This window comes from Pezoporus occidentalis, unplaced genomic scaffold, assembly GCF_034315485.1.
Source record: "Pezoporus occidentalis ecotype Australia unplaced genomic scaffold, CSIRO_AGI_Poc_V1 ctg84, whole genome shotgun sequence".
In the NCBI taxonomy this organism is placed as follows: domain Eukaryota; kingdom Metazoa; phylum Chordata; class Aves; order Psittaciformes; family Psittacidae; genus Pezoporus; species Pezoporus occidentalis.
In genome coordinates, this window is record NW_026916203.1 from 711020 (window position 1) to 734323 (window position 23304).

General features: G+C 41.4%; 1 protein-coding gene across 1 annotated transcript in view; it reads right to left on the reverse strand.

Annotated features, from left to right (window-relative positions):
* LOC134156298 (ribonuclease H-like) overlaps positions 1–23304 on the reverse strand; it is a 384552-nt gene that overhangs the window by 39002 nt on the left and 322246 nt on the right. The window lies entirely within an intron of this gene.

Sequence of the window (23304 nt, forward strand, 5' to 3'; positions counted from 1 at the left end):
CTACCAATTAGTTCCAGATGTAGGTCTGCCATTGAACTTTTTCAGCGATGAGAACAAATGAAGACAATTCTACATGCCTTGCACTGTCCATTCCGATTGGTGAATTTACTCAGGAATTGAGTTTGGTGTGATGACTTTGGTTGTATCAGAGAAAACCGACCATACATACATAGCACCTGATCTAAATGGCCACTGATTTACTGTAGCAAGCACAAAGAGAGCATGGTATTTTGGCTAGAGCTAACTCTCTGGTTAGAATGCAGTTTTACCTTATCTACCTGTACTGTATGTATTTACATACAGACATTATGTATATAAAAATACACACACACACATCTATACACATACGTAAATGATGAGAAACAATTAAAAGAATTAGAGCAATGATTAATTGATCTTATTTTTCTTACCTGTGGTCCACTAGCTCTGGAAGGAAGTGAACCATTTCTAAGAGAGACATGAAAGGTGATTAAAACATTTTTAAATTCCAGTACTAGTTTCTAGTATTTGAATTTGCTAGACATGAAAAGCTTTTATAGCTAAAATATTTTAAAGGGTTATACACTGCTTCAGAACTTGCAGCTGCTGAAATAATAATTGCTTGACCTTCAGCACTGGTTTTTAAAATTCACAGCAACATACCCCATTTTAATAAAGATGTAAGGATCTGTGGATTAAGGTCTTGGATCAAACTACAAAAAAGTCGTTCTTGAATACAACAAATAACAGGTTTTTTTGTTAATAATAAATATAGAGGACTCCTTACTTATAACAACTTTTAATATGATAACATTTTAGAAACTGGAATTTGCCAAAGATGATTTAATATGCATTATAATTAATGGAGGCTTCCTAAACAGGCAAATGTGACATACACTTTTGCATCAGTAATAGTGGCTGTGGCACACATAGCATTGGCTTCATAATACTAAAAACCTTAAAAATTAATATTAATTAATATTATTAAAAATAATATTAAAAACCATACCTGAAGATAAAAACAAACAAACAAACAAACAAAACAGTGGTATGGCCATTTTAAGGAATACCTCTAGGATTTCATACATGTATTTCCTGTAATACTTCATGAATCATCATTATTAGACATGTTTTGAAGAAACTGTACAGTTTGACTGTCTGGGACAGTAGCTGCATGCATCACATGTTTGCTCCTGTCTGGTGAACATATAATACCCCTTCATGCATACACAGGGTTGAAGGGTGCTTTGCACCCCTACCTCAGTGCTGGAGCTGGGGAGCTGGGGAGCTGGAGAAGCAGGCTGGGAATCTGTCCCAGCAGAATGCTTGACACAGCATGGCACAACTGAATTTTGGTACATGAAGAGTAATGATGAAAGAAATTCTTACCCTTGGGACAGCAATATTTATTTTTTCTATGGCACAAAGAGACCTTGAGCTGGATCTGAAAAAGCTGGTTTAGAGAGATGGTGGTAGGGCAAGGGTGGGGATTGGAGCAGGCTGGGGTTTCTCAGGTTGGCAGGAGGGAGTCATGTAGCTGGAAAGGTAATTAAAACAATTAGGGAAAAAAGCAGTGAATGCGTTTCACAGTCAGTTGATGCAGTACAGCATGATGAGCCGTCTTTTTAAACCCCTCATTAAATAAGTATTTGTGCAATAGAAAGGCTAGTGATCAAATATATTGATTCAGGAAACATTGGATCTAACTGTAAACCTCATAAAAATATACTGCGAGGTATGTGGCAAATCAATCCTCGTCACTCAACAAATCAACAAGAAAAAAACAAAGATGAATTAATTCTGCAAAATAGGAATAATAAAGGACAGATGTTTTTCACAAAGCATTTTAAACTATGCAGATAAAATCACTAATTAGGAACTAGCTGTTGCTACCACCAAGCATTACTTAAATGAAAAGTAAGGCAGAACAGCATGTGTTATCAATTAAATTTCAGTGCTAAAATCCCTGCATTGTTAATTACCAAATGAAGAAAACATTAACCCTTACACCTTGGAGTTTATACTGTCAACAACATCCCAAGGAGGTGGGTTAAAAAAACTTGATTCATACTCATAAGTTTATTCAGTGGAAGTTAGCTAAATTCTGTCTGCATGCATATAAAACCTATGCAAAAGAACATTAACTATTTTAAAATTAATATTACTTTAATGCCAGGCTTAATTAAATGGACTCAAATTAAATTTCTACTATTAAAGATGTAATAGACTCCAATTACGTTTCCACTTTTAAAGATGTACTAACATATAACAAAAAAAAAAAAGGAATTCAACATTCCAGATAAGAAGTTGAAGCCCAAAAAGCAAATTTAAATAGAATGAAAATAATCCCAGATCTGTCTCTACATCATCATATTCCCATAAAAGCAAAAAAAGAGAAAGCAAACATGATAGTTGAATAACCTGGAGTATAACAAGTAAGCCAACTGGGGTAATAGCTTAGCACTACTCAGCACTGGCAAGTCTAACAGCTGGAATAAGACATCCTCCTTGGGCACCCCAGCTCAGAGAAGATGGGTGTACATCAGCCAGACTCCAGAGGAATGCAGCAAGTGCGGCACAAACAACTGCTGGTAGGGAGTGACTGAAAGAAATGGGTTGGTTTAGTCTGAAGTGAAGCTACCAAACTGCTCTTCATGGGGGCAGAACAAGATAGAATAGTCTTCAGTGTCATGAAACATGTTGAGGTAATATCTAGATATCTGGAAATGACTTTCAAAGGTGGAATGATAGAACTTGCTTGAGTAGAGTGCCATGGAAGCAGCAGCTGATGCTCATCTGAGATCTTTCAGATCCTCCAGAACATGTTGGCAAATATCTATTATACTTCATACTGTCCATAACTCAAAGCCAGATGATCCTATCATTAATGATAGATTAGAATCAGGAATTCCTGTCTTTTTATGGCTTCCTAAAAACTTTCCTACTACAGTGTGACCCCATAGATTTCCAAAACTAACCACAGGAGGCTTACATTCCCCATTCACCTTTTACTCATGCTGCAGTCTGAGTCCAGGGGGGCTGTGATCTACGTGCTAAGGCACTAGACCCCATCTTGTGGTCCCTCACATCCCTGTTTTCTGATTCATTTGAGTTCTGGTGAAGTAAAACACAGAAATACTGGAATTTACATGGACTTCACTGCTACAGTCATGAAAACATGGAGAGAATATAGTAAGCAATTAAGGGGAAATAGAAAGTTCAGAAGTTGTGCCTGTCTGAGCTAGAGCTCAAGAGATGCAAGGTTTGCAGAGAAAAAACATGAATGTTACACTCCAATTTGCCATAGATATTTTCTTTTTCAGGTGCAGAGCTCTGAAATACCTTATTGAAAAAGCACAGAAAGCAAACTTGACTCTAGAGGAGAGACATTGGTGGTTTTTCCCCCTACATTTTTTGAGTAAGGAGCTGCAGAAGAGGCAGGCTGGCAGCCCCACTGGTAAAAGATGTAGCAGGAGATGAGGCCAGCTGTGTGAGAACCAGGGGGGTGCGTTGATGCCTCAGCCTTGACTCCTCAGCTGTGCCTGTTAATCCCTGCTTGACCTTCAAGACCAAGACCAATGTCTCTGCCCAAGGACATACCTGGCAACATTCACACAATGGCCACCATGGTTTGACTTTGTGTCTCTAGTCCCAGGCTAAGTGGGTGAAAGTGGTCAAACGGGGCAGGTGCCCTGTAGCTTGCATCCTCCTGAAAAATGAATCCAGTATTTGGATATGTGAATAGTGCTTACCTATGATGCAGAATAAAGAAGAAAATACATCTTACATTTACAGTTTAATCACTATGTAAATGTAACCTAAAATCCTCAGGTAACCCACTAGCATACTGACAATCCTGGCTGCCTACACGTATTCATCTGAACAATTTTGTAAGTGCATTCAGAGCTCTGAGCTACCATCTGTCTGTCAGGGTACGGCCAGAGCTCAAAGTGCTGTGTAGGCCGGTATAAATTATTGCAGGAAGCAGTCTAACTGCAAAATCAGCACTGCTTTAAGAAAAAAATAAAAAAGTCAAAATGATGCTCATGCTGTTTGTGCATTTGCTTCTACCTTGCCCTTTCTGATATTGTCTTATCTCATTTGTCAATTTGTAACATTTCAGAACAGCTTAACTTTGTTTCTGCTCTGAAGGCTACAATTTGGTGTTTTAAGTTGCGAATCAAAAGACTTTGCCCTTGTATGTCACTTGATGTGTACTGCTTTTCAAAGCTTTCAGTTCTTTGTGAGTCATCTAATACTTTCCAGCTGCTGATTCCAGAGGAAAAGATGTGACCCAGCAGATGATGTTTTATACAAAGAAAGAGTTTGCACAGCACTGTTTCAAATCAATAGTTAAACCCAGGTAATTCTATTATTGGGAAATTTACGTGAGTTAGAACAGATTCTGAAAGTTTCAGGAATCCACAGCAATAGGTACTTCTTTCTTCCAAGGCACATCCTCAAGATGAAACTGTTGAGTAGGCTTTTTCAGGGTGTTTTTTGCATTTTTTTTTCTTGTATTTTCAGGTGTTTTTTTTCAGTCTCAAACCTTCAGTTCATCTGAACAGACTTCCATTAAAAATATAAGAACCTTGAAAGCTATTTGTACTGTGATTTATCCTCTCAACACCTCACCTTCCTAAAAGCTGCATTTCTTAGCAGGGAATTTCAGCGTGTTTTAAGCTCCTAAATGAAAGTCTCTGTACCCCTCCACTCAAGACTTACCACTGACCATCCAGCTTTTTACAACCAAACTACTAGACAAGTCCTAGAGGCTGCTAAGTTTAGGACTAGACTGCCACAGGTTTCCAGCTATATCTAGCATTACTTACCCACCAGTTATGCAATCAGTCACATCTCTGACTGTACTGACAGCTGCTACAGTTAAATGCTTTAGCAGCCTCTCAGAGCAGCCTTTTCTCTGGAGGTTTCATTTCCCTGTGAGTCATTTTGGCTTGGCCACTTTTTCCTCACTGCTGTTTGCTTAGAGGTGAGTTTCTGACCATGAGTCACTTGTGCAACTTGACCAGGTGAAGTCTCCTGGGAGGCTTAGAAGCTGTTATGTTTCCAGCACAGACTTCAGTCGGCTGTTCAAAACCACCTGTAGCCTCTAACAAGTTGGTTTTTTTTTCCAAACCCAACAAAATCTGTTTCCTTGGTAGCACACCCAGTTGACAGTGCTATTCACAGGAAGGTTGCCTGAGGACAAGGCTGTAAGGGGCAAAAAAACCCTCCACAAAAAGAGAGGAAGGAGGATATAAAAAGGACACCTGAACATTGCATTTGCAAATAAACAGCAGTAAGTTATCAGTAAGTTAACTGTAGCAGCAGGAAACATTTCTGTCAGATTCTGGAAAGCAAACCACACCAGGAAAAGGTTATGTAAATCGCAAAATTGCTACTATTTAAAAGTGCAATTTGATCAACAAAATCAGAAAAGAAGTATTGCATGTTTTGCACTCTGAAACACAGCAATTTGAGGAAGTTCTTTTCCGTGGGGAGCCCTATGCTAGCAGACTTGCAATTTGCTGTAACTGTTAAAGCTCACAGCATAGCCAGACCACACATGAGAGCCGAGGATAAAAGCAGGGCACTCTTTACTGAGTTTCATTTGCTGTTCGTCCTTTTACTGAAGGATCTGAACATCTAAAGTCAAAAGGGAGGTACTGGGCACTAACTTGGTGGTACGAAGCTTTGCACCCCATCTCGTGTCCTGTCAGAACCCAATGCTACACTTCTCCACTTGTACAGTTCCCTCTGCCCAAGGGGTCATTGAGAAGGAAATTTTAGCAACAGAGGCCCATATCTAGTACCTGTGTGAATCAAATAACCTACACACTGCCCCCAGGCATATTTGATAGCACACAATATCCTGAGGCTGGGGAGAGGAAACTGGAGGAATGGGCTTACTCTAGTTCTGAAAGCAAGATGGCGAAGATCTGGAAGGAAGGAAATGACTCTGTGATAGAAAACAGGGATCTTGATAAAATAATCTTCTGTGATTAATGGTATCTATCCTAATTTCCAAGAAATTAGGTAGAGGGAGAATCTAAGAACACTGTGTGCCAAAACACCAGGGATCTTGAAAAAGGAAGCAGTGCACCTGATCTCATAACTGTAAATACTGAGCTATTCCACTGTAGTTACTAGGTTGGGTAAATACTGAGCTATTCCACTGTAGTTGCTAGGCTGGATAAACAAGATCAAAACCAGGTTCACAGGGTTGACCCATCTTCTGATGCACTCTTGGACATTTCAGCTGAGTGACTGAAACTGTGTAGTTCAGCTCTCGCAGCCCATATGGTGCCACTGACTGTTTCACAGACATACCGGCTTTGAGTGAAAAGGCTGCACTCAGTGCAGGCCAGCTTCACTCAGGGGGGCTTTAGCTGTGCACACTGCCCTGCCATTTTTACCCCTTCGGACTACTGAAAGCTAAAATTCAAGTTTTCTGTCCTTTCTGGGTGCTTGGCTGCTACTGACCAGACATTGAAGCTCTTCATGCATCTTTAGAAAAGACTGTTCAAATCATTAATGGGTTTCCTTTATTATCAAGGTAACGGTTTTAAAATAAAGGGGTAGATTCAGACTAGATATAGGAATAAATTTTTTATGATGAGGGTGATGAAACGCACAGGTTGCTTAGAGAGGTGGTAGATGCCCATCCCTGCAAACATTCAAGGTCAAGTTGGATGGGGCTTTGAGTAACTTGCTCTAGTGGAAGGTGTCCCTGTCCATGGCATGGGGATTGGAACTGGGTGAGCTTTAAGATCCCTTTCAACCCAAACCATTCTATGATTCCATGATTCTATAATTGTGCTGTGATGTTACCTCATCAGAGACTGCGCTGCTCTGGTATTTAGGAATGACATGAACCACAGCTCGTCTTCCTGCTGGGACACTCTGGGACCTGTAAATTTAAACTCCACTTAATCAGTTACTAGGCAATTTTTGGGCAGGGATTAACCTTGTACTGATTTAGGGATTATGTCCCAGAGAAAGGAGTCGTACCACAGGTTCCCTGAACCCTCACTTTTTCTCAACTGCTTTACTGGGCTTTGCACTACTCTAACATGCTTGAGAGGCAAAGATGACCTGGGACTGGCATCAAGAATGGGTCTTTGTTCTGCTGATCCACAAGGAAGGCACAAGGGGACACAACTCTCTTCTGTGGTGACTCCTACCTTGTTCATGCTGTGAAGGCAATGCCCTTTTATTTTGCACTCCTGCCTTGTTCTTGTACAATGCAGTAATAATATCTCCAAGGGCAGGTAAGATTTTTGACTACTTGTGAAAATCATGCAACTTTTCTTTTTTTTTTTTTTTCAGAACAGTACATCTGAACCCACTTCAGAAATCTGGCTTTCTTTCTGCCTCTCACAATTACACATGAAGCACCAAACCTGCTCCTGCACATCCCATGAACAAACCATCCCCATAAGCATAAATTCCACTCGATGATACAGTGCTGTTAGGTAACTGGATTTCTGATGACTGCTAGTGTTACTTATATTGTGGCTTTTGTTTCCCCCTTTGGTGAATAACATGCTGTTTTATGGTTACACTTACAGTCCTGAACTCCAGAAAACACTAAATAATATGTTAGAATAGGAATATCATGCAAAAAACAAAAAAAAAAACCCAACATTTTCCCAGAGACCTCATAGCAATAACAAACTACTGGGGATATGCAAAAGTATTCATGTCAGAATATACAATTACAATACTAACTCATAAAATATGAGCATCCAAACATTTTTGACACTAAAATACAATGAATTAAACTATACTCAGGATGGTATCTGAGGCAAAACATGTATTTAAGACGTCCATTTTGCTGCATTTTATGTGGGTAATTTCTAGTACTTCTATTCTTAAAGCAAACCATGAGAAGTACAGGGGTGAACATCATACTCTCCTGCACTTCATGAAACTCGCTGCGGCAAGGCAGACATCAGGACAGAGGTTTGCTGGATTATAAATAACCACATTTTGCCTGGCTGTGTTGCAGATTATGCAAGTTCATTGTGGAAGAGGAAAGGGGATTAAGGGCCTATTTCTGAGCCAGGCGTTTGTTTTTACAATAAAGGCAGGAGGGAAGGGAGCAGAACAAGTCTCACTGCTGTCTCTCTGGGAGTGAGCAGAAAAGTGAATAGCACTAGGCATCTCTGATTTCCTACGCACCACAAACAATCCCTGTGCTATGGAAAAATATTCCTTTTTGACTATTTGGGATCTTAGAGGGCAACAGCTAGCATGCTGTACCCTCAGTATGCCAGTGTGTCAAAATAACTCAAGGCCACCATGGGTGCCTTTTATTTCCACCTGAGAGATGGGTGAGTTACAAAATGGCTCTGGGTAGCAACCAGTTTCTTAACAGTATATTTTGGAGGCATGTGCTTGTGGCTAACTGGGACTACCCTATTCACCTTCAGTCTAGCAGGCCTTAACTGGTAGTACCCAAAGTACACCATCTCCATGCCAAGCCTGTGCCACAAACTGATTTTCTGATTTCATTCCTATTTCCAGAATGGTATGTGGATGCTACTGTAAAGAAAGCAAACAGAAAGAAGTAGTAGGTCAAAGAAACTACTTTATCCAATGCACTCAGATTTCTCTTATCTTCTACTAGTTGCTAAAAATACGTTTTTATTTTATGAAACAAAATTACATATGTCACTGTCCTGGACCATGGCATTTGCAGGAGTATGCACCTCACGTTGCCCATCTGAGCAGTCATGTATGTCCAGTGTTGTCCTATTTTTTTTTTGATTGATTGCTGTATTGCCCAGCATTCATAAGAAGGGTTAGAGAGAAAATTTAACGCTGAATGAGCTATGCACTCCAGCTTGGTATCTGACCCACACAGTGCTCTCTGAGCATTCACAAAGATTATTAATTCTTATAAAAGTAAGTAGTTTTAAAACTAGAGTTAAAATCCCTAAGGGAGAAAGTTCATGGCTGCACCAGAAAAGCCTACTCCCCAGTGCCAGCATGCCCATGCTGCCTGCTGCCCGCTGCCCAAGACCCAGGAATATGCAGGGTTGTCATAGTTTAAACCCTAGCCAGACAGCTCATTCATTCACTTCCCTCCCCTTCTTGCCCTCCCCCTACTCCCGGAGGGATGGAGAGGAGAATCAAAAAGAATGCAACTCCCACGGGTTGAGATAAGAACAGTTTAGTAACTAAGGTATAACACAGATCACTACTACTACCACCAATAATAACAATGATAAAGGAAATAACAAGGGAAGAGAATACAACTGCTCGCCACCAGCTGACCGATAACTCGCCCCCCCAGCCTGACCAAGCTCTGACCCATACCTCCTCCAACCCTGCAGTCTCCCAGCCCTTCCGGGTAACTCCCAGTTACATCCTGGGCATGACGTGCTGTGGTATGGGATACCTCTTTGGTCAGTTTAGGTCAGGTGTCCCTTCTCTGCTTCCTCCCAGATTCTCCTCCTCCTTGGCAGAGCGTGAGGCTCACAAAGTCCTTGGCCAAACCAAAACATCATTGTTATCAGCTCTGTTCCCAGGCTGAAAGTCAAAACACAGCACTGCACCAGCTACCAAGAAGGAGAAAAATGACTGCTACTGCTGAACCCAGGACAAGGGTGTTTTAAGACGTGGGTATGCTTAAATCCTCCAAAGATATAGTTCCTGATACACCAGTGGAAAAAAGTTGCTTTTGAAAATGTAGCTGTAATTATTCCGTGCCTTCTTTTTCAAGAAGTAAACAGAGATAATACTCATTATTAGGTTTTGAAATGTGGAAGGCTGAAGAGTTCTCTGAGGACAAGTTAAAAATGTGCATTGAAAATAGCCCAAAAACCAGAGCATGAAGTATGGGAAACTGATCAAGTTCACTGATTTCTTATGCAAACTAAGGCAAGTCACTCTGAAAAAAATAACAAAGAAGTAAAAAGAAACCACCTACAGGTTACAATGTTAGAAAGTACTTTTTGGCACTCAAAATATGTAATCCCCCACCTCAACCTGCCTACCCCTGCTTCATGGCCCATTTTTATTACAACTTCTCTGTGAAAACCTATTTTCATGCTGCACAGCATGGCTGCAGGGATGCCTTAATGACTGAAAACCTAAATACATGGTATATCTGATTCATGGAAGTACGAAAGATGCATGCAATGGTTGTCGTTACTCCTTTCTACACGCTGTTACTACAGTGATTCAAGAGACTGATTTTACTGACACTTCTGATCTCTACAGTTATGAAATATCTGCTATTGCTAACAATACTTGTCTCAGCCCACAGGTTTTCACTGAATTATGTTCCTTCAGTCTAGTGGTAAGATTTTGTAGGCTCATTTATAGTTCTTCCTTCTCCCTGTATATATTAAGCCCTGACTTATTTGTTGTGTCCACCTTGTTGTTTGCTGCTTTTTTGAGTCTACTCTTTATGTAAGCTATTCCCTGACTGCCTAAAGTGTTTAAATTACTCACAGCTTTCCAAGACCTTGTTGCAAAAATCCTGTCATAGCTTTTAATAACAATAGTCACTACTGGTACTCAAAGCTCAGAGTAATTACACTAACACAGCTAAGTCTTTCTCTGCCGGAGTTACTCTCCCTGGGTGAGTTGCGTGCTATTCTTACTGCTGGTTCTGAGGTATGGAATTTGGCCATTTTTTTATCCTGTGTCTTGTAATCTAATCCTTAAAGTCATTTGGATAAGCTGATCTGTCTCGAGAGTCAGCAATGCCTTGCAACAGAAGTTTCCAAATCCTGCTACACACCAGAGGGTATTGTGCAGAGGCCTTTACTTCAAGCTGTGAGAGTAAAGAGAATCATAGAATCATAGAATATTTAGGGTTGGAAAAGACCCTAAGATCATCTAGTTCCAACCTCCCTGCCTTGAGCAGGGTCACCTTGCACTAAACCAGTTTGCCTTAGCCAATAAAATTAGCCCATCAGCAAAATTTTAAAGAAAAAATACTGAAAGTTTGAAAGTTTGAAACAGAAGGACCTACTGATATTATACAAACCATATTTTGACAACCAGAAAGGATTCACTGAGAATAAAATCACATCCAACCCATCTCATTTCCTCCACAATAAGGTAGAGGTCTTATGAAAAAACAGTAGAAGCCATAAATCCTGCTCTTCATTAAGTTTTTTGACATTGGCTGATGCAATCTTTTTATAAGCAAACTAGGAAAACCAGGTCAGTGGCTGTAAAATTGGAAAACCATACAAACAGAAAAGTGCTCAGCAATTTGCTACAAAATAACAGGCATACAAAAATATATACATACAAAAATATAAATTAAGGTCTTTGTGCAAATAAACATTTTCAGCAACTAGGATACTGAACTAGGAAGCAACCCTATAGAATTTTAGGCACTCAGTACAGGCAGTGGCACTAGGGAACACCATGAACACTTAAAACTGACAATCTTGAAAATGGATCGATTGATTGCTTGACTTACTTAAGCTTAAGACAATGTCACCCAGTGTTTAGACAAATACCCAAATCTTGGGGTAGAGCTTCTGCAGAAGAGTATCTGGGGACCCTAGTGGATCTGAAGCTACCAGCAGTTTGGTTTCTAGAAAAGCAAACATTGTACTAAAATATACTAATAGAGGCATAACCTGTAAGGCTCATACAGGACTCATTCCACTCCAGTCAGCATTTGCAAAACCTCAGCCAAACTGCTGTATGAAGTTCTGAGCAAGAGAATATGAGAAAGAAAAGAATGTGAGAATAGCCAGAGATCTAGAAAATGTACTCAGCAAGGAAAGACTAAGAAATACGACTGTTTAATTCAGCATGAGGGGAACATGACAACACTACTGAAGTATACAAAAGGCACTTGCAGAAGGACAGGAGAAAAATTGTTTCCTGCAACATGAGAGAGCTAAGGCAGGAAACAGCCTAAATCTTGGTGGGAGCTTTAGGTTTAATGTTAGGAAGTGTTTTCTAACAGCTCAGCCATTACTCTAGGGCATCTTCGAAAATCTTAGATACACTCAAGAAAAATGGCACAAATTTCTTTGGCAGTGTCACAGCCATGCAGGTTGTTCCTAGTGCTGCAGAAAGCTGAACATCTTGGGAGACCAGTATTCCAGTACTAGAGCAGTAATCACCAACAACCATTTTCATTTCACGTATAGTAAACAAGAAAAAAAAAAAAAGGAACATGAGATGAATTATTTAGGGTATTTTAGACCCTATGGGTAAATAAATCAAAAGAGGGATGAGGTTGCTCAGGCCTCCATTTCAATTCAAGTAATTTAAAAATACATAGTGAGAAACATAGAATTGTATTAGAATTAATGATCCAAAGCTTTTGATTTTAATCTATCCTGATTCCAGCTGCTCTGTCTCCTGGTATCTTCATTTTTATCCCAACACCACTTCACCTTCCTGGTTTCAGTGGCCAGAAAAGAAGGACATTGGTCAGCTCAGCTAAGAACATCATCCAGAAAGGAGAAGCATGGTCTGCATACCTTTCATACACAATTTTGCATCCTTCGCTTGGGTAGACCAGCCCTGATGGAGTCAGGCTAAGGAACCAGCTAGCCCCAGTCAGCAAGACACATCTTCCATGTTTGTTCTGGGCAGAAGAAACATCACAGGATGCTTGCAGGACAGCAACAAATACCCACTCCATGCCCCATGCAAGCTGGCAAATGCCTGCCCAAGGTGCTTGGCAGGGAGGGCACATACTGTCCACATAGAATCATAGAATCATAGAATGGTTAGGGTTGGAAACAACCTTAAGATTATCTAGTTCCAACCCCCCAGCCATGGGCAAGGACACCTCACACTAAACCATGTCACACAAGGCTCTGTCCAACCTGGCCTTGGGATGGAGCATTCACAACCTTCGTGGCAACCCATTCCAGTGCCTCACCACCCTCACAGGAAAGAATGTCCTCCTTATATCCAATCTAAACTTCCCCTGTTTAAGTTTTAACCCGTTATCCCTTGTCCTGTCACTACAGTCCCTAACGAAGAGCCCTTCCTCAGCATCCCTATAGACCCCCTTCAGATACTGGAAGGCTGCTATGAGGTCTTCAAGCAGCCTTCTCTTCTCCAGGCTGAACAGCCCCAACTTTCTCAGCCTATCTTCATACAGGAGGTGCTCCAGTGCCCTCATCATCCTCATGGCCCTCCTCTGGACTTGTTCCAACAGTTCCATGTCCTTCTTATGTTGAGGACACCAGAACTGCACACAATACTCCAAGTGAGGTCTCACGAGAGCAGAGTAGAGGGGCAGGATCACCTCCTTTGACCTGCTGGTCACACTCCTTTTGATGCAACCCAGGATACGGTTGGCTTTCTGGGCTGCAAGCGCACACTAAATCCGGCTCATGTTCATTTTCTCATCGACCAACACCCCCAAGTCCTTCTCAGCAGGGCTGCTCTGAATCTCTTCTCTGCCCAACCTGTAGCTGTGCCTGGGATTGCTCTCACCCAGGTGTAGGACCTTGCACTTCTCATGGTTAAACATCATGAGGTTGGCACCTGCCCACCTCACAAGCATGTCAAGGTCCCTCTGGATGGCATTCCTTCCCTCCAGGGTATCAACTGAACCACCCAGCTTGGTGTCATCGGCAAACTTGCTGAGGGCACACTCAACCCCACTGTCCACGTCAGTGACAAAGACGTTAAACAAGACCGGTCCCAACACTGATCCCTGAGGGACACCACTTGTTACTGGTCTCCAGCTGGACATTGAGCCATTGACCACAACTCTTTGTGTGTGGCCATCCAGCCAGTTCTTTGTCCACTGAGTGGTCCATCCATCAAATTGATGTCTCTCCAATTTAGAGACAAGGATGTCATGTGGGACAGTGTCGAAAGCTTTACACAAGTCCAGGTAGATGACATCAACTGCTCTACCCCTGTCCATCAGTTCCTTAGCCTCATCATAGAAGGCCATCAAATTGGTCAGGCAGGATTTCCCCTTAGTGAAGCCATGCTGGCTGTCACTAAACACCTTGTTGTTTTTCATGTGCCTTAGCATGCCTTCCAGGAGAATCTGCTCCAAGATTTTGCCAGGCACAGAGGTGAGACTGACTGGTCTGTAATTCCCCAGGTCATCCATTTGAACTCCATGACTGCCATGATTTCTCAAATATGACGGCCAGCGGCTTAGCAACTTCATTTGCCAGCTCCTTCAGGACCCGCGGATGGATCTCATCAGGTCCCACGGACTTGTGCACGTTCAGATTTTTAAGGTGGTCTCGAACCAGATCCTCTCCTACAGTGGGCCCAAGGTGCTCATTCTCACAGTCCCTGCGTCTGCCTTCCAAGACTTGGGTGGTTTGGTCAGAGCCTTTGCCAGTGAAGACCGAGGCAAAGAAGTCATTCAGAACCTCACCCTTCTCCAAATCCTGTGTAGCCAGTATGTGTATGGCTAAGGGGGAGATCTACAAGGTTGCACTGGAAGTGGAGTATTGCTCAGCTGGACCCTGACAGCAGCAGGATTGTTCCCACCACAAAGGTGCTTTGCTCCCCTTGCTTATCACTTTTTGTTGGCTAAACCCAGGTCTTCTGTAGACTGGCTGGTGGCCACAGCAGCAGCTAGAAGAGGTGCAGTGTGCTGCTGCACAGAGACCAGCTGGGTTTCATGGGACTAACGAGATCATGTAGAGAGATCATGTGCAAGTTAAGCACACAATCCTAATTGAGTTGCTCTAGCAGCAGCCTCATCTGTGTGCTGGCAATGGGTAGAAATGTCCCCTCTTACATAGGTGTAGTTTGCTGTTGCCTCCCAGTCTTAAATTCAACATCTCTAAGAATAGCTGTCTAACACATTTTAACTGAGTTTTCACTTCAGATGGGAAATTTTAGTTATTTTTAATAATATCTGAAAGAAGAAGATTTGATAGGTGCTTCTTTTCCTTACAGCAATCGCTCCCTGCCTAAATGGAAAAGAAATAACAGGAAAGCAACACCATGTTAATAAACAAAAGGCTTCAATGCTTTACACTTCAAATAGTTTTATCTTTTTTTTTATTTATTTATTTTTCTGTACCCAATTTAAAACATTTAATGTATTTTTAAGTGCACTGGTTTCCATGGGCATAAGCAGATTAATATGTAAAACTCTGAACCATGACTGCTTGTCACACTCTGATGGGTCTGTGCTAAAACTAGTTTTGTGGCTGCATGCAACCTAATAACAGCAGCCAGTAGCCTCTGGGTGACCCTCAAGGTTTGATTTTAAGTAAGATGCACTAACTAGCAAACATGAGGGGGAAGACAAACAGTGAGTGAAACACAAGTGACATATCAAACTTGCTACACCCAGTTTCTATTATTTCCACAACCTACAGTATTTATGTTGTTTCAACAATGATTTTTTTACTTCACCTCACTGCCTTAACGGTTAATTAAGAACAAGGAGTTTGGCCTCTTTTAAGACACCTAGTCAGATAATAAGCCAGTTTTTCACCTCAAATCATCTGACTGAAGCACTGCCAAGAAGTGCTGGCAGCTCCTGCCTTCACCCTGCAGCTAGGACCAGCTGCTGTTTTCCCTTGGTGCCATCTTAAGGCATATCAAGGATAAGAGGGTTATGAGGGGCAGTCAACATGGCTTCACCAAGGGGAAATCATGCTTGACCAATCTCTTAGCCTTTTATGAGGAAATAACACGGTGGATGGATGATGGCAGAGCGGTGGATGTGGTCTACCTTGACTTCAGCAAAGCATTTGACACAGTCTCCCACAGCATCCTCACAGCTAAATTGAGGAAGTGTGGACTGGATGATCAGGTAGTGAGGTGGACTGCGAACTGGCTGAAGGAGAGAAGCCAGAGAGTTGTAGTCTATGGGGCGGAGTCTAGTTGGAGGCCTGTAACTAGTGGAGTGCCTCAAGGGTCAGTACTGGGACCGGTATTATTTAATATATTCATCAATGATTTAGATGAGGGAATTGAGTGTACTATCAGCAAGTTTGCTGATGACACTAAGCTGGGAGGAGTGGCTGACACGCCAGAAGGCTGTGCTGTCATCCAGCGAGACCTGGACAGGCTGGAGAGTTGGGCAGGGAATAACTTGATGAAACGTAACAAGGGAAAGTGTAGAGTCCTGCATCTGGGAAGGAACAACCCCAGGTTCCAGTATAGGTTGGGAAACGACCTGTTAGAGAGCAGTGTAGGGGAGAGGGACCTGGGGGTCCTAGTGGATGACAGGACGACCATGAGCCAACACTGTGCCCTTGTGGCCAAGAAGGCCAATGGCATCCTGGCGTGTATTAGAAGGGGGGTGGTTAGTAGGTCGAGAGAGGTCCTCCTTCCCCTCTACTCTGTCCTGGTGAGACTGCATCTGGAATATTGTGTCCAGTTCTGGGCCCCTCGGTTCAAGAAGGACAGGGACCTGCTGGAAAGAGTCCAGCACAGGGCAACGAAGATGATTAAGGGAGTGGAGCACCTCCCTTATGAGGAAAGACTGAGGGAGCTGGGTCTCTATAGTTTGGAGAAGAGGAGACTGAGGGGTGACCTTATTAGTGTATATAAATATATAAAGGGGGAGTGTCACGAGGATGGAGCCAGGCTCTACTCAGTGGCAAACAATGATAGGACAAGGGGTAATGGGTACAAACTGGAACACAAGAGGTTCCACTTAAACTTGAGAAGAAACTTCTTCTCAGTGAGGGTGACGGAACACTGGAACAGGCTGCCCAGGGAGGTTGTGGAGTCTCCTTCCCTGGAGACATTCAAAACTCGCCTGGACACATTCCTGTGTAACATTATCTAGGTGTTCCTGCTCCGGCAGGGGCATTGGACTAGATGATCTTTCGAGGTCCCTTCCAATCTCTAGCATACTGTGATACTGTGTGATACTGTGATACTGTGAGATACGAGCACGGACCAAACTGCATCTCATGTGCTGGGCTGAACATGGCCCCAGCTGCACCCAAGGGTTACCTGCTTCAGGTTCCCTCTGCTCTACCTCTACTCCTGGGGTTTAGAGAGCTGCCTAGCAAAAGCTACATCTTAATTTTTTTCCTAATAGTTCTGCCACGTAAGCACTGCTCACAGCAGGTACACGGGTATGGGTTAGATGCTTTTGACCACAGTGGATGGATAGATGGGTAGAGCTGTCTACTGTGGGGCTGCTGAGGGGCCCCAAACACATGTCTGAAACACAGCTTAGGTGGCCTTTCCACATGCCAAAATCCTTATCAGCCCAAGTCATAAACACTGAAAAGCAAGATATGTGAAATTTATGTATAAAAACCTATTGCTTCAGCTGGAGCTACAGTTCTTACCTACTTGACTACGACAAATAACCTTCACCTTTCCAAATTCTACCAGGTAGTACAGGCTACTATATGGACATAAACCACCTGATATGCTGGCTTATATCTGTGTTCCCTTCGAAGAAGAGGCATGGAAGCAGATCTTTATTTGCATGCTTGCTCCTAACTCATATAAGATGACATTTAACAGGCTAAGGACAGTTTCCGCTGGCTCAGCTGGTAGCATTGAAGCTGCCTTATTCTTTGAGAAGCCACAGGTATCTACCAGGGTAATTGTCCAAAACTTTTACTTTCATGTTAGCATTCAGATCACCCCTCAGAAGTACGTTTGTAGCATCTGCATTCTCAGGAAGATTATAGTAATACATATACATTTAGAAGGCAGTAATTCATTATATATTTAATTGATGTAGAAGTGTAAATCTGTTTCTAGGAATCATTCTTGATCAATAATCCTGAACATTGCTCTCTAGTATGTTTAAGGAGTCAGGCCATACCAAGCAATGGATATATATATGTGAGATTGTACATTCAGTCCTGAAATGGAGTAAAAAATGTTCTTTATTCTAATAAAGAAATAAACAGACAAAAAGAGATTTATTTTTTTTTTTCAGACTTTCCCCAAGGAAATCTGAGATGAAAAACTATTTGTGTTTTCAATATTACATGAAAGCAGTTTATGTCAATTACTTAGCTTTTCTTTGTTTTGTGCATTTTAAAGCACTTGGAGTACTTTGTGCGTTTCTCTTTATTTTAGAGCCAACCCAGCTATTACTAAACTTACTTAAAGAAAGTTTGTGAGCATTCTTCTTCGGAGGTGAAGCCAAGAATTTAGGAAGTTTTACAGAGCTGACTTTCATGCAGATAAGAGGACCACCATCAAACAGTATCTTTTTAAATTTTAACTTCACTTTATGAGTTCAGTTACTTTTGCTATTTGAGATAAAAGACCTAATGTGACAGAAAAATCTTCTTCCTACCACACTGCTTTTTCACAGCTATCAAATGTATCTGTATCTAGTTGCTCTGAGAGACAATGCACTCAACTAATTATGCCTCAGATCTGATATAGTACCTATGCATTAACATAAAACATAACTTACTGGCTTCTAATGCAATGTGGATGAATTGCTAAAAAGCAATTCATAATTATGAAGGAAATTCTCCAAATTCTCATGTGATTCATCTTTATGAATGTTTGAATAGTTTTACGGTATTCTGGGGATATATATATATATATATATATATATTTTTTTTTACTTGGTATAACTTTTGGGGGATAATTATTTTTTTTTTTTAACCTGGGATACAAAATAAAGTTATAGCAGAAACTTTCCATCCCATATTTCCCTTTCAATATATAGTAGTCACTATATTGGGGTTTTAGTGCAGTTGAGTCAAATCTGAACTGACAAGGCCTAATGAATGTCTAACCAGTTTCCTTCACCTGTAGATTTGATCACTTTATACAATGATGTGACTGACAACTGTTTAGAATCCCTGAACTCCAAGTTTTTCCATCAGTTATATACAAATTACAATAAATGAAAAAATTAGTTTTATTTCTATTCCTACAGCCGAGAGATCATGTGTCCCCCTTCGTTTGATGCTGGTGTGGTTACAGGCACAAAGATTAAAAAAATCTGCAGCAGAGAATTTCAAGGGAGAAAATGAAATGAGCAAGGTAAGGAGGAAAAAGACCATTTTGAATTTTTAACAAGCTTTTCTTTAACTTTGTCATGCTCTTCATAGGAATATAATTAGCCCGGTGTTACTAGGTATTTCAGATTAAATATGCAATTGTGCAGTTAGACATCAATGGCAAAGTTCAATCATAATGAATGTTATTCGCTGAAGACTGGTACTTGCTCCCTAGTCACATCTGTGGGAGTAGAAGTCATTGTTTCTCTGGAAATCCTTTATGAAATCATACTGGTTTCAGGGCTACATCTATGGTAGCTGGTAAGTAAAAACAAGAGATGAAAGAGAAGTAACTTCTACTCTGGGATATTAAATTATTCCTTAAAGATATTGTTCATATGGAATACTCATACTGCTAAAAGGAGCTAACAAAAAAAGACATCACTGAGTCAGCACAGTGAAAGTGGGGACTAAGCATAATTTTTGAAAGGGATAATACTGCTTATCTAGCTTCAGAGGAGTACTGCTGTGATTTACGTTTACCTCACACAAAGAAAATTCTTGATCCTGCAGGTCAACACTATACAGAGACAACCACCAGCCCCTCAGGCTTTGACAGAGCATATTTTCAATACTGGTCTGGCATAAAGATGCCGAGAGCAAAACTGGGACAATCTGAATTAAATAAACGTCTTTAAAATGGTGACTTCAGCTCATTTCAGAGGGCTTTTTCTCTTTAGGGTTCAGCCAAAAAATCATTTGTGTTTCACTTGGAGAGTCTCTTGTCTCCATTTTCATCTGGTTGATCCTTTTTAGAATCTTTCCAGTTAACATTTGTGACTCTACGAGCAAACACATAATTTCTAACTACAATGTCAATTCTATTTAAAAACACAAAGTGAAACTTCACGTAAAGAAGCCATTACTTCTGACTTTTATGTAAAGACTCTATGTTTATGTTTTTATATATTATTTGCTGGTGTTGGTTTTGGTTTCAATTTAAAGCCACTGTCAAATTTGACCCTATTCTGCAAATCACTTTGGGTCTGTTTAGAATTCAGCAGGAATAAGAAAGAAGGAAATTTGTCCAGTCCCTGCCTGCTTCTCAAAACTTGCCTCTGGGGAGCTTCTGAACCAAGACTATAACGTATGGCATGTGTGACCATTTATCAGATTTTGTTATCCACAGGGCCTGGCCTTCATATTTCATGAAACAATTCTTTCCTCAGAAGTCAGACTGCATCAAAGTAACTTTTTGTTTGCTTGTTTGTTTTTAAGTGAGTATCTGTGCTACACATTGCCTTCATATTAGTGCTTATTCTGCTCTCCTCTACATTAGTGTTAGCAATGACAGTTTTAAAAGGACAGGGGAGACCACCTCCAGCTGAGTAGCATATAAGCAGTGATACTTTCCTAATAGATTGGAGATACAGGTTTATAGTCCACTAATGACCTAATTTGGACTTAATTTTTGTCCACAAACTTTAGGCATTTATTGACTGTCTTTCCAGATTGAATTTAGAGAAAGGCAAAGGCTACTTTGAACTTCTGCTGTGGGTGAATGTAATCTGAAATTATTGGAACAACCTCGGAACTGCAGCACTGTAATTCTGTTGCACACTGGTGATGTAGGAGAGCAGTTAACATGCCAGAGTAACTTTTAAAAGTCATAAAATGAGCCATATTAAGAAGGGTTGTTTTTTTTTTTGAGACTACTAAGAAATACAAGTTGGTACTTTTCTAACTATTATCTCACAGATTTCAATACAAGTCACAGCACTTCATTAGCTAAAATTTCAATTAATTTGGGAACATTTTACCAAAACCAGAGAATACCACATCCTCCACACATCGTTGTATGGACTCTTCTCTTCCACCCACAAATCTTCTAATTCTGTGCTAAACAAAAATACAGACAAACCCCAGCCTTAAAAGAGAAAGCAAAACAAAAATAGCAATACATACCCTAGTACCTGTCTTCCTAATTTTAACTGGTTCTTCCTACAGCAGGACCATTACTCTCTGAATCAGATACTTCTCTAGAAATTCAATTAATTGTAATGTATTGGGCTGGAACGTCAATCTTCTGTGTAATGTACAAAGAAGAGGGGCAGGAGCAGCAAGCAAGGAACAAATTCAAACGTCAGGCAAGGCAAGAATAGAAGGGCAGGGAAAGGGAGATCATAGAATCATAGCATTGTTAGGGTTGTAAAGGACATTAAGATCATCTAGTTCCAAACCCTCTGCCATGGGCAGGGACACCACATACTAAACCATGTTGCCCAAGGCTCCATCCAACCTAGCCTTGAACACAGCCAAGGATGGAGAATCCACAGCCTCCCTGGGCATCTTGTTCCAGTGCCTCACCACTCCCACAGTAAAGAACTTCTTCCTTATATCTAACCTAACCTTCCCCTGTTTAAGTTTTAACCCGTTACCCCTTGTCCTACCACTACAGTCCCTAATTAAGAGTCCCTCCCCAGCATCCCTATAGGCCCCCTTCAGATACTGGAAGGCTGCCATGAGGTCTCCATGCAGCCTTCTCCAAGCTGAACAGCCCCAGCTTTCTCAGCCTGTCTTCATACGGGAGGTGCTCCAGTCCCCTCCTCATCTTCATGGCCCTTCTCTGGACTTGTTCCAACAGTTCCATGTCCTTCTTATGTTGAGGACACCAGAACTGCACACAATACTCCAAGTGAGGTCTCACAAGAGCAGAGTAGAGGGACAGGATCACCTCCTTCGACCTGCTGGTCACACTCTTTTTGATGCAGCCCAGGACACGGTTGGCTTTCTGGGCTGCGAGTGCACACTGAAACCGGCTCATGTTCATTTTCTCATCGACCAACACCCCCAAGTCCTTCTCCTTGGGCTGCTCTGAATCTCTTCTCTGCCCAATCTGTGCCTGGAATTGCCACGACCCAGGTGTAGGACCTTGCACTTGGCTTGGTTGAACTTCCCGTGGTTGGCATCTGCCCACCTCACAAGCGTGTCAAAAAAGATATCTGTCTTCCATCAAATGTACTAGTGGGAGAGTAAGCACAATCTACTCCCTTAACTTCGGTGTGACTATTCATGTACATAAATGCAGACACACATTTACGTTTTGATGGCCTGAATTTTTAAGAGTAGATCAAAGAAACTGGGGTAGGGAGTCAAGAGGATGTCTGAAATTCTCAAATTCATTCAAACGCATTATTGCATTCGAGTTTACTCTGACTCAGTGGGCATGCTGGAGCAGAAAAAGCACATTCACATACACATACACACGTGTGTATAAACACACATGTTCACACTCACAGTGCTCTGTAGAATCCAAATTAATTCAGTGACACAGTAAAGAGGCTTCACACAGGCAAAATGTGCTGAATGGTAAGCCAAAAAGCTGCCCTCCTTACTATCCAAGTTGAGGGGAACCTGCTGGGACTGTGTGGCAGTGGTGTCCTTAGCAGAAGAAGACAAGAATGAAGCAATCCATCTCTTATTTTCTTCCTTGGTTCCCATTCTTGTAGGGGTGGTGACCATCTTTGACACCTCTCTGTTTTCTCCCATGTTTTTAACACATATGGGATTTTTACATGTGGGTTACATATTCCTTGTTCTTTGTCATGCCCTTCAACCAGCTTCCAGGCTGCACTCCTTCTGTGGCCAGTAATGGATCATTTGTGATTTGTGCTTCCACCCTTCTCCTCCCATTTTGTGCTTGCATCTTCAGGGTCTCTACTGCCATCTTCTGTCACCTTTTGATTGTACACTTGAGGACCTCTTCTACAGTAGGATGATCTCATAGCGATGTTATCAGAGACCTCATCTCAAGCTCCCAAATTCCTGCAGTGTGGATATATCCTCCAGGTGGGATGAGGAGGGGAATTGAAAGAATGTAAATATGAAAGTGCAGCAGGTACAGGGAGCAGTATATAGTCCTGCCTTTCACTGTCTCCAGTAGGGTTTCTTTGATGTCAGGAAGCATGCCTCCACCACATCAGTAGTCTTTAGCCAAACCCCCATGAGAAGCAGGTCACATCCTTCTCATGCAAGAATAAATACTGTAAAATCCAGAACAAACTCTGCCTAACCTTAACCACTTTCAAAGAACAGTTTTTTTCCAAAAAGGCAACAGTTATGTAGAAAGATGTGCAGCTTGCCAGCTATGTGAGAAAGAGATGCCAAAGTCCAATCTCATCTGTCAGCCCCAAGAGTATAGTATCTACCAGCAACTTTCCATGTGGTAAATTAGAGATAAGCATTAGCCACTTTTCTCATCATGAGAACAATGCACCTACATAAATACGCATGAGTCTCTCTAGTTCACCATATTTACTTTTATTGCTAGGTTAAACCATGTGAACATCTTACTGAAGCACAGACATTTTAATCTGATTTGCAATTCTTTTTCAAATAGTGAAAATTCCTCTACCAGCACGCATTAACATAACCTGAAATGAAAGCT